The following is a 12732-nucleotide window of genomic DNA, read 5'->3' on the forward strand; positions in this document are numbered from 1 at the left end:
GAGAGGATCGGTTTTAGATGATCGGACGAATCTTCGGAGCCGCACGGGGCCGGGAGCTGCCAACCATGACGGTAGAGACGTCCCATGGGTGGAGCGACGCTGGAAGCTGAAGAATCGCTCGTGAGGTGTGACATTGGTAGACGTAGAAAGGAGAGACCTGATGGAATGCAACACGTCAGGGAGCATAGTTTCCCACTACTGGTCTGGTAGGTTGCGTGACCTCAGCGCAAGACGAACAGCGTTCCAAATGATAGCGTTGTATCTCTCAACCTGTCCGTTACCGATCGGATGGTACGATGTCGTTTTCCTCGTGGCGATTCCCCGTTGGGAGAGATAACTTTTGAGTTCGCTTGACATGAAGGAGGGACCCCGATCAGAGTGGATGAAATTGGCCGTACCACAAAGGGAAAAGACTTGATCAAGGCATTTGATCACTGTGGAATTAAGCATATTGGGACAGGGGAAAGCAAAGGGAAAGCATGAATATTCGTCCACCATAGTCAGTAAGTAGGTGTTTCGCGTTGAGGAAGGCAATGGCCCTTTAAAGTCAATGCTGAGTCGCTGCATAGCGTGTATGAGCGAGCCATCCAGTGGACAGAGGAATTGCGGTTTTAATTCCGTACAAATTCTACAGGAGGAGCACGTTCTTTTCACATCTTCCGTAGAAAATGGGAGATTTTTAGATCGCACAAAGTGCAACATACGGGTAACACCAGGATGGCATAAGTCAGTATGAAGATCCGCCAGAGTTAAAGTTGACATAGAAGAGCAGAATGCCTGCATAAGGGTATCCGGGGCCACATTCTCTTTGCCGGGTCGATAATGTATGGTGTATCCAAAGGCCATCCTCCAGAGTTGTATTTTGTTATTCTTGATCTTAGTGCGTTTCCGGTTATCCAGCATAAAGGCCATGGAGTGCTGATCAGTTATAAGTGTGAAATGGCGATGAGCGAGAAAATGACTCCATTTACGTACAGCTTCGATGAAGGCCGTAGCCACCTTCTCGACAGGAGGATAATGGAGTTCGCTACCCTGCAAAGTTCTGGGCAGAAATGCAACAAGTCGGCCACCTTGATTCAAGGTAGCAGAGATCGCCACAACCGATGCATCGCACTCGACCACGAACAGGAGCTCCTGAAGTGGACGAAGTTTGATGACACCATTGCCCACCCAGTAGCCAAGGATGTTGACTGATAGTACTGATTTCACAGATTTGGACTCATTTAAGGTTAAGTTGCGACAACGGAGAACGTCAAAAAATTTCTGGAGGTTGGCATCATGCTCCTTCTGGTCATGACCAGCAATGGTGATATTATCCAGATGTGGAAAAGTGTTATATACTTCTTGTCAGAGTCCTTTAATGGCACTTGATGATATGCGCTCTTTAAATCAAAAGTTGAAAATACCTTGTAGTTGGCAAGGTTATTGACCATGTCATCGATGCGTGGTAGTGGGTAGGCATCCAGGTCGGTATACTGGTTAATAGTTTGCGAGTAATCGATGCAAAGACGTTTCTTGTGTTGCTTCAGAGGATTTTTAACAACGACGACTTGAGCCCGCCAGGAAGATGAACATGGCTCAATGATACCGTCAGCTAGAAGGCGAGAGATTTCTGTCTCGATAAAGGATCGATCATCTTGGCTGAAACGTCGTGATTTAGTGACTATGGGCTTACATCAGGGGGAAAGATTGGCAAACAAGGAGGGCTCGTCGAGCGAAGCCGCTGAAAGCGCACAAAACGGTACTTTGGAAATAGTAAGCTTCGGCTTTGACCCTCCGAACTCAAAAGTGAGTCTTTTGTGTTGTTTCTGGAAATCCTGTCCCAGGAGCACATCACTGCATAGGTTCTTGAGCACCCCGAGCCGGGTGGAGAAATAAGTGCGGCCATTGAGAATAAGGTCGACAAGACAAAAGCCAGAAGAATTGATGGTCAGTGTCATCAGAGCCATTGCAATTTCCCTGTCCGAGGGGTAAATACGCAGTTTTAACTTACTGACAGCCCACTCACTAATGAAGCTGTCGGAGCTGCATGAGTCGATTAGTGTACTCAAAATTTGTCCATTTACCGAAACCTTTGTGGCTGCATGGGACAGACTTTGGGGGAAAACAGCTGTGATGGGAGGAGGGGCAGTTTTACCCTTGACAGCTGTAACCTTAGTAGTGGTTCTTGGGGGAGGAGCAGTTTTATAGATTGCAGCTGTAACCTTAGTAGTGGCTCTTGGAGGAGGAGCAGTTTTATAGATAGTAGCTGCAAAACTAACAGGAGCTCTCAACCGGTATACCTTTCTTACTAACAGCGGCTCTTGACTGGCATAACTTAGAAAAATGACCTTTCTTCCTGCAATGATTGCAGGTCGCGTTACGAGCAGGACAAAATTTCCTATAATGGAACGCACCTCCACAGAAGAAACACTTCCTTCCAGATTGCCAAGATGCCGCTAGGGCGGGGTCATCATCAGTGTAGGTTTCTAGGGTAAGGTTGTCATCAGCCGGTTTGGAGTCGTCATCAGTGAAGGCTTCCGCCCGAGGCCTATCGAAAGAGTCACTAAAAGTGATAGCAGCAGCCCATGCACGTGGTGAAAGATAGGTGTCTGCATTCCTCTTTGCTAAGTCCAGAGAACATGCCCGGTCATAGGCAGCCTGTAACTTGAGGGTTTTATTCTCCAACAGACGCTGACGTATGAAGGGAGACGCAATCCCATTAGTAAAGGAATCACGAATTAACCCCTCCTGGTACTGCTCAGCTGTAACAGATTACAATCCTTGCTGAGCCTGCGAAGTTTCTGAAGGAATTCATCAAGTGATTCCCCGGGTTGTTGTCGAGTTGTGGCCAGTAGATGCTGAGAAAAAATTTCATTTGGGGACTTGACATATAGCTGCTGTAGTATTTGGATAGCGTCGTCATAGTCTACACAGTCTTTGATATAATCAAACACATGAGGGGATACATAATTAGCAAGCATTTGTAACTTGTTAGGAACATTCTCACCACACTCCTCAAGGAAGTTGCTAAAGGTACGATACCAGTGTTTCCATACCTTAGCGGCTGTAAGTGAATTCGGGTCCAGGTTGAGACGAGCGGGTCTGAGTAGTTTCTCCATGATGGATCGATTACTTGTCTGAGTTCCTTTCTACGGTTCGAGTCGTAGCTGGCTGTACCCGAAATCACCCAAAGCGTGGAGTCGATATCAAGTTGATTAAATTGATGTAATAGAACTCACTACGCACTTGGTTTGAGTATAAAGCAAGGCTTTAATCAACTTGTTTCAGAACATGGAGGTCTAGTTGTGCTTCACTAGTTCCTTGTCTTACAAAATGTCCCTGGGAAGCTGGGGCCGACGCCCGAGTATTTATACTCCTTGGACGGCGCCACCAGCTGGCCGTCCAGCATTATTTCACGAGTAGTTTCTTGATGAATGATGAGATTTATAACAGTCTGCATGCTGATACCTGGGGTTTGACTGTACCTCATGCCAACTGGAGGTCATTCTCTCATCTTGCATTCTTTTAAAAAATAATACAGCCCATAACACCAGAGAAACATTGGCCATAGGTAGTGGACCCCACAACCTTCAATTTCCCATCCCTTTAAGGAGGATCATTTGGATCTCTTGGGGAGGGCTGCACGAGAGGGACCACCTGTCAGAACCTCCTATCTCACGAACCATCCCAGGCTGTAATTAACTATTGAAAGTATCAACAAATTCCTCACGTAAGACACTCGCCATTTCCTTCAGCTCTCTAGAATAAATTGAATCAGCTCCTGCATCTTCATTCATTTTAACCAATACGATCTGATAGGTTACTTCTAATTTACTAGTTTTATGTAGACACCTACCCTGTAAAACTGGGATTGTCCCATTGCCTTCAAAAGTGAGACAACAACAACAGCTTGTATTTATATAGAGCCTTTAACATAGTAAAACGACCCAAGGCGCTTCACAGGAGTGTTATAAAACAAAATTTGACACCAAGCCACAAAGGAGATATTATAGCAGATGTAGGTTTTAAAGAGCTTCTTAAAAGGAGGAAAGAGAGGTAGAGAGGTTTAGAAAGAAAGTTTAAGTTTAGGCAGGGAACCCCAGAGCTTAGGGCATTGGCAGATGAAGGCACGGCCACGAGCAATTAAAATCGGGGATGGTCAAGTGCCAGAATATCTCGGAGGATTGTTGGGCTGGAGGAAATTACAGAAAAATGGAGGGGCAAGGCCATGGAGGGATTTGAAAACAAGAATTTTAAAATCATGGCGTTGGTTCCCAGTTAAGCAATGTAGGTCAGCGAGCACAGGGGTGATGGGTTAACAGAACCTGGTTCGAATTAGGATGCGGGCAGCAGAGTTTTGGATGAGCTTAAGTTTATGGAGGGTGGGAGATGGGAGGCCGGCCAGGAGTGCATTGGAATAGTCAAGTCTAGAGATGACAAAGCATGGATGAGGTTTTCAGCAGCGACTGAGCTGAGGCAGGGGCGGAGTCGGGAGATGTTACGGAGGTGAAAATAGGAATCTTAGTGATGGTGCGGATATGTTGTTGGAAGTTCATCTTGGGGTCAAATATGACACCAAGGTTGCGAAGAGTCTGGTTCAGCCTCAGACAGTTGCCAGGGAGGGAGATGGAGTTGGTGGCTAGGGAATGGAGTTTGTGGCGGGGCCCGAAGACGATGGCTTCGGCCTTCCCAATATTTAGTTGGAGGAAATTTCTGCTCATCCAGTACTGATGTTGGACAAGCAATCTGACAATTTGGAGACAGTGGAGGGTTCGAGAGAGGTGGTAGTGAGAGGGAGCTGGGTGTCGTCAGCTTACATATGGAAACTGATGCTGTCTTTTTGGATGATATCATCGAGGGACAGCATGTAGATGAGAAATAGGAGGGGGCCAAGGATAGATCCTTGGGGGACACCAGAGGTAATGGTGCAGGAGCAGGAAGGGAAGCCATTGCAGGTAATTCTCTGGCTACGATTATATAAGTAAGAATGGAACCAGGTGAGTGCAGTCCCACCAAGCTGGATGACAGTGGAGAGGCGATGGAGGAGGATGGTGTGGTCAACTGTGTCAAAGGCTGCAGACATGTCAAGAACATAAGAACATAAAAATTAGGAGCAGGAGTAGGCCATATGGCCCTTCGAACCTGCTCCGCTATTCAATAAGATTATGGTTAATCTTCGACTTCAACTCTACTTTCCCACCCAATCCCCATATCCCTTGATTCCCCTAGAGTCCAAAAATCTCTCTATCTCAGCCTTGAATATAATTCAATTTTTTATTTGTCATATATGCGGCAGACGTGTGTACTGCACAATGAAATGTTGATTTTTACGAGTCCTCCCAACATTGGAATAAATATGGCATAACAATGATAAAAATACTAATAGAAATACAGTAATAATAAATTATACGTTCATGAGTCTTATGGCCTGGGGGTAGAAGCTGTTTCGAAACCTGCTGGTACGAGACCGTATGCTTCGGTATCTCTTACCGGACGGGAGCAGGGCGAAGAGGTTGTGGCTGGGGTGGCTCGTGTCTTTAATGATTCTCAGGGCCTTCCCCCGGCACCTCTCGGGGTAGGTATCCTGGACAGCAACGACTCAGCATCCACAGCCCTCTGGGGCAGAGAATTCCAAAGATTCACAAACCTCTGAGTGAAGAAGTTCCTCCTCATCTCAGTCCTAAAAGGCCGACCCCTTATCCTGAGATTATGTCCCCTAGTTCTAGACAGTCCAGCCAGGGGAAACAATCTCTCAGCATCTACCCTGTCAATCCCCTTCAGAATCTTATGTTTCAATGAGATCACCTCCCATTCTTCTAAACTCCAGAGAGTATAGGCCCAATCTACTCAATCTCTCCTCATGGGGCAACACTCTCATCTCAGGGATCAATCTAGTGAACCTTTGTTGCACTGCCTCTAAGGCATGTATGTCCTTTCTCAGATAAGGAGACCAAAACTGTGCACAGTACTCCAGGTGTGGTCTCACCAAATCCCTGTACAATTGTAGTATGACCTCCTTACTCTTAAACTCCAACCCCCTTGCAATAAAGGCCAACATGCCATTTGCCTTCCTAATTGCTTGCTGTACCTGAATGCTAACTTTCCGTGTTTCCTGTACGAGGACACCTAAATCTTTCTGAACACCAACATTTAATAGTTTCTCACCATTTCAAAAATATTCTGTTCTCCTATTCTTCCTCCCAAAATGAATAACCTCATATTTCCCCACATTATACTCCATCTGCCACCTTATTGCCCACTCTCTTAACCTGTCTACATGATTTCCCTTTCATAAAACCATGGTGACTCTGCCTAATCATATCATGATTTTCTAAGTGCCCTGTTACCACTTTGTTAATAATGGTTTCCAGCATTTTCCCAACGACTTGTGTCAGGCTAACTGGCCTGTAATTCACTGTTTTCTCTCTCCCTCCTTTCTTGAATAGCAGGGTTACATTTGCTACATTCCAATCCACTGGGACTGTTCTAGAACCTATGGAATTTTGGAAGATCACAACCAATGCATCCACTATCTCTGCAGCCACCTCTTTTAGAACCCTAGGATGTAGGCCATCAGGTCCAGGGATTTGTTGACTTTTAGACCCATTAGTTTTTCAAGGACGAGTTTACCTTTGTCAGTCACATAGGATGTCATTTGTGACTTTGATAAGAGCCGTTTCGGTACTGTAACGGGGACGGAAACCTAATTGGAGGGATTCAAACAAGGAGTTTCGGGAAAGATGTGCACGAATTTGGGAGGTAACAGCACGTTCAAGGACTTTGGAGAGGAAAGGGATGTTAGAGATGGGGTGGTAGTTTTCAAGGATGGAGGAGTCAAGATTTTTTTTTAGGAGTGGTTGATGATGGCAGATTTGAAGGAGAGGGAAACAATACCTGAGAAAAGTAATATCAACTAACATGGGAGCCAGGAAGGGAAGTTGTGTGGTTTAGTGGGAATAGGGTCAAGGGAGCAGGAAGTGGGTCTCATGGACAAGATGAGCTCGGAGAGGGCATGAGGGGAGATAAGAGAGAAACTAGAGAAAAATGCACGTTCAGGGCTAGGGCAGGGGGCACCTTAGAGGAAGTTTGGCCCGGTGGTCTAAGGGAAGGGAGGGAAGCATCAGAGGCAGCTAAACAGATCTCAATCTTAGTGACAAAGAAGTCCATGAGCTCCTTGCACTTGTTGTTGGAGGTGAGGGTGGAGGAGACAGGGGAGAGGGGTTTAAGAAAACGCTATGCAGTGGAGAAAAGAAGCCAGGATTATCTTTGCATTCCAGGATGATTCTGGAATAGTGAGCAGTTTTGGCAGACCCGATGGTGCTTTATGTGGTCCAGCCAGATCTGGCGGTGAATGGCTAAACCAGTTGCCTGCCATATCCCTTCAAGTCTATGTCCCTTGGACTTAAGGCAGCGGAAATGAGGGCCGTACCGGGGGAACGGCCAGGGTGAGAGAGAGTAATGGTTTTAATGGGGACTAGGGCCTCAAAGGTGGAGGTTCATGTGGTTGAGCAAATCGGTAGCTGCAGAAATGTTGTGGTGAATGCAGGGCCAAAGGCTAGATAGTTGGGATTTTGAAAGTGTAGTTGTAAGTGAATTGTGAGAGAGTTTTTTCCAGGGGAGGACACAGAAGGAAGTAGGGTTGGGACAGGAAAGGAGGCTATTGGTGGAAAGCATCAGAGGAAGTGATCAAAGATGGCCTTATCTGTGATTGACACAGTGGGAGTAGCGAGGCCACATGTGCTGACATATCTTCCAATGGTCCTGTCTGTTTGTTGATTAATCATTTTCTCCTAACAAGATCCTAACACATTGCCGATACCCTTACTATTTTCCACGATCCTTTTTTAAACGCCATGTTTGCTTTCATTATATTTTGTTTAGTTTTCTTTAACTGCTCAGCAGCATCATGCCCGATGATGCTCAATGAGAGAACTAATTAGGGTATTGGTGAATCAGGCAGTGTTTGTGGTGATGGGCTGCTGTATATCAGAGTGTTACACTGAAGGGCTACTATAGGCCAGAAGAAGTTAGATGGAGTATCTATTTATCCCATTGCTGTTTGTGAGACCTTGCTGTGTGCAAATTGGCTGTTGCATTTCCCAACCTTACAACAGAGACTACACTTCAAAAGTACTTCACTGGTTTTAAAATGCTTTGAGATGACTCGAGGTCCTGAAAGCAATGAAAGTTGAAATGAAGTGTCATTGTATTTTAATATTAAGCAGTTTGCAGTAACTAGTTTGCTCCTGTCTGACGATTGTGGTTTGGATTTCTAGGTGTTCTGGAGCAGCAGAAAAGTCAAGGTAAGATCGATCACTCCTTTCTTGTTTGTTTCTTGTCACTTTCTCATTTCTTGCTCCCTTCTCCTAGTTCCACGTCATCCTATAGTCAATCAGGAGGTCAGTCTCATGCTGCCTATGAATTGTTCATAGAAATAGTGGAGTAGGTTTACAACTTGCTGCCTAGGCATAAAACTGCTGTTGCGCATCAGCCACCAGCTAGAGAAACCGTCCCATTTTTATTTCCATTGATTTCAACGGAATCAATCAGGTGGTTTCTATAATGGGCAGTTGGTCCATAATGCCAGTTTTGCGCTTGGGCAGCAAGTTGGAAATCTACCCCAGTGATTCTCCACGATGGCTCCTTGAGCCCCAGAATATGAAGTATATTAGTCATAAGCTGGATTAGTGAACTGCTGGATAAGTGAAATATCTGGATAGTTTACGCCAGAACACAGTCACATCAAATAGAGAGATGCAGGTACAGGAAGAGGAATGTTTGATTGACAGTCAGCAGGCAATGGAGAATCAAGTGGAGGCAGGGAAGGCGGAACCGCAGAATCAGGTCCTGTCCAACAGGTATGATGTACTTGCTACCTGTGAGGATAAGGAGAAAGGCTGTGGGAAGGACAGCCACAATGCTGACCAAGGCACCAGGGAGCAGGAGACAGTTCAAGTGGGGGAGGAACAGAACAGAAAGTTTGGAGTTATAAGGGATTCGATAATTAGGAGGATAGATAGTATCCTCTGCAGTCACGATCGAGAGTCCCGAATGGTGCGTTGCCTACCTGTTATGAGGGTAAGGGAACCTGGAAAGGGAAGCTCCAGTTGTGGTCCATGTCGGGACCAATGACATAGGAAAGCACAGGGAGGAGGTCCTGCTGAGGAATTATAAAAAGCTAGGAGCTAAATTAATAACCAGGACCTCAAAGGTAGTAATCTCCAGATTATCACCCGAGCTGCATGCAAATTGGCATAGGGACAAACAGATCAGGAAAGTGAATGCGTGGCTGAAAGACTGGTGTGGGAGGGAGGGGTTCCATTTAATTTCATGGGACACTGGCACCAGCACTGGGACAGGAAGGAACTGTACCATTGGGACGAGTTCCACCTGAACCGGGCTAGAACCAAGATCCTAGCTGAAAGGATAAATAGGGCTGCATAGAAGACTTTAAACCAATAAAGGGAGTGGAGTGTTTGGCCAATATTAATGGTAACAGTGATAGCAACTTACAGATGAGAAAGAGGGGTTGAGAGCATAGCTCAGAGTGCAAAGAAAGGTATAAATAATCCAAGTTCAGATAATAGTATAGGAAATAAAAATATACCTGATCTAAATAAAACAGGAATGTTGAAAGATAAGAAAAAGTGTGATAACTTAAGAACTGTGAGAAAAACATCATGAGCGCATATCGGTAGAGTGATGACCATTAACCAAGTCCGAGTTCTCTACACAAACGCACGTAGCATAAAGAATAGAACAAGTGATTTAGAAGCACGGGGGGAATTTTAACTTTTTAAAATCTGAAACCTGCTTCAACTCAACCACTTCAGGTTTTAACGGAGGCGGGTCGAGAGATGGGCTTCCCGCGGGTGCAAGCCTCCGACCTGCACTTACCTAGCGTGCCGGCCGTTGTGCTGTGGGCCCACATGGGATTCCGATCCTGGGCTTGCTCCAACTGCCGGCACGCAGTGCTTGCGTATCCCAGGGGCGCAGTTAGTTCGAAGCGTCCCCTGGGATCACGTGGGCCATGGAGAGCCAATGGTAGCAGGGAATCTGTATTCATAGATTTGACAGGAAGACCTGTCAAATCTATGAATACAATTCAGCCCCAAAACATCACTAAAACTTCAAATAATTTTTTTTTTTAAATCACATTTTTAAAATAACTATAAATTACATAAAATAACTATTTTAAACAATAATTTAAATTTTTGAAAAAATAATTACAATTTCTAACGGGGCTAAAAATAAACTTACCTTTCTTTAAGGTATTTAAAAATGATAAACCTGTGGAAAAAATGTTTAAATGTAACTTAATTCACCACTTACCTTGTTTAAAAGCAGGCCTTGCGACTGCTTTTTACAAGCGTAGCTCCTGGAGACTTACCCTCCCGGAGAAACCTGCAAAAAAACCGGAAGTTCCAGGCATACGCGCTGCCTCTGCGACGCACGTGTTCGACCTGTGAACCCCTTCCTTTAAGAGAACGGAAGTTCCGGTTTCCCGCGCATGCGCAGTGCATGCACGAAACCGGCACTTTCGTTGGGCCTACGCGTGAGTACCCAGCGCGTACTCATCCGTGGGGACCCGAAGTTCTGGCCCTAATATTAATGTTATTCCTGTGAAATGGAGCCTTGGTCAGATCACATCTGAAATACCGCATCCAGATTTGAGCACTGCACCTCAGGAAGGATATATTGGCCTTGGAGTGGCTGCAGCCCAGATTCACCAGAATGATGAGGGTTAAATTATGAGGACAGGTTCCATAAACTTGGCTTGTATTGCAAGTACTACTAAAAATTTCAAAACAGCAGTTATGAAGTGAGCCCAATACTACTGGGACCAATATCCATTGTTCTTTCAATAGCCCCTCTAACCCAAACTAAAGGACTGCTCCCTTTTAAAAATTCATTCTGGGGATGTGAGCATCACTGGCAAGAGAAGAAATTTTTTTCACAGAGGGTGGTGAATCTTTGGAATTCTCTACCCCAGAGGGCTGTGGAGGCTCAGTCATTGGGTATATTCAAAACAGAAGTCGATAGATTTCTGACTAGTAAGGGCATCAAGGGATATGGCGATAGGGCCGGTGAATGGAGTTGAGGCAGAAGATCAGCCATGATCTCATTGAATGGCGGAGCAGGCTCGAAGGGCCGAATGGTCCACTCCTGCTCCTATTTCTTATGTTCTTAAGGCCGGCATTTAATGCCCATCTAGTTCCCTGAGATGGTGATATTGTCACCATTTTATTGCAACCAGTTTGAGCAAATCAGATAGGAGGGGCACTCTATGGGATTGTGAATTAGAGCAACAGAGAGTGTATCTTCTACAGTGTTACAATATGAGATTGCTGTGCCATGGGATTGTGGTAAACCAGAGATTCTTATACTCAGTAGCATATTCCATATTGGCAAGCTAGTGTTTCTGGGGCTGATAATGAAGCACTATGTATGCCTGCACACAATAATGATATTGGTCAGCCCACTCGCATAATTTGCTTGCACTCTGATGCATCTGTCACAACATGCCAGGAGTGCCAGCAGACACATTTTCAGCTGCCAGCAGCTGAAAGGGCTGTGAAGAGCTGTGGCTGCCCATTGTGTGTCAGGCACTTTCCTCCCGTGTGGCGAAGGACACTGGGCAGGGTAGGCATGAAGCAAAGAGCATGGGTTCTGGGGCGAGAGCAAGGGTGCATGAATTCTTTTAAACTTTTATAGCAGCCTCGTCTATCTTACTCATTCCAGTGGGCACTTTGCGGCTAGAAGTGCTGCTGAGACACATTTGTCGCATTATGGGATGGCTGACTCATTTAAGTAGAACTTGGGGGCCTAGTAGGCCTAGCACACAAATTGCATGCATGTTCCCCTCCCTTTTTGTGCCTGCTGAGCATCACAGGCACATTACAGGCCTCATGCCTCTGTGCCTCCTTTTCCAGGGATGTCGCTAAGGCTTTGCCTTTTCAGCCCCATCCTGTACCAGAGAGTGTTATAATGAGACGTTGTTGTTTGCTGTAAACTGATTTCAATATGTTGTTTGTTCCTACCTAACTTACTAATTTTTATTTCTAGAGCTGACATTGAAGTTAATCAACAGAGGTGAGATATTTCCCAATCTCTTTACTTCTTTTTTTCTCATTTTCCACTACCTTTTTCCAATTCTTCCTCTAACTGAGAGGTCAGTCTTCACAATGTGCTGTGAATTTTAGTATTAACTAGCTGCAGTGATTGGTTTGCTTTCGGGATGAGAAAATACAAATACAAAGAAAGACTTGAAAAATTGGAACTGCAACAGAGGGGATTATTGGGTGATTTGATTGAGGCTTAAAATTATGCAGAGATGGGACAGAGTAGATAGAAACAGACTGCTTCCTGTAGCCGAGGAGTGTAGAATGAGGGGAAATAGAAATAAGTTTAGATGTAGAAGATAAAGGACAGAATGTAGGAGAAACCTTTTTACACAGAGGGCTGTGAGGCTGTGGAATGCACTACTGGAGTTAGCGATTGAAACAAAGACTTTGGCCCAGAATCTGGTGCAGCGGGGCATCTTCCAAAGCTCTCTTTTCAGAAATTGCCCCCTTGGATTGGAAAATTGCCAATTACTTAAGAAGGGTAGGAGAGATCAACCAGGAAATTATAGGCATATTAGTCCAATGTCATTTGTGGGGAAGTTACTAAAATTTGGTTTAGTTACAGAGTGACTTAGCACTTGGACAAACATGAACTGATCAGAGAGTCAGCATGGATTTGTCTAAT

At 45.2% G+C, this 12732-nt stretch overlaps 1 long non-coding RNA gene across 1 annotated transcript in view; it reads left to right on the plus strand.

The window, feature by feature from the left end:
• Positions 1-12074, plus strand: part of LOC147101905 (uncharacterized) — a 69806-nt gene extending 57732 nt beyond the window's left edge. The window contains exons 7-8 of the long non-coding RNA XR_015073409.1: positions 8259-8285; positions 12049-12074. This is a non-coding gene — a long non-coding RNA (uncharacterized LOC147101905). The remainder of the gene's footprint in view (positions 1-8258; positions 8286-12048) is intronic.
• The last annotated feature ends 658 nt before the right edge of the window (positions 12075-12732 follow it).

The sequence above is a fragment of the Somniosus microcephalus genome, chromosome 23 (assembly GCF_052327205.1).
Source record: "Somniosus microcephalus isolate GS21.2 chromosome 23, FLI_Smic_1.0, whole genome shotgun sequence".
Classification (NCBI taxonomy): Eukaryota; Metazoa; Chordata; class Chondrichthyes; order Squaliformes; family Somniosidae; genus Somniosus; species Somniosus microcephalus.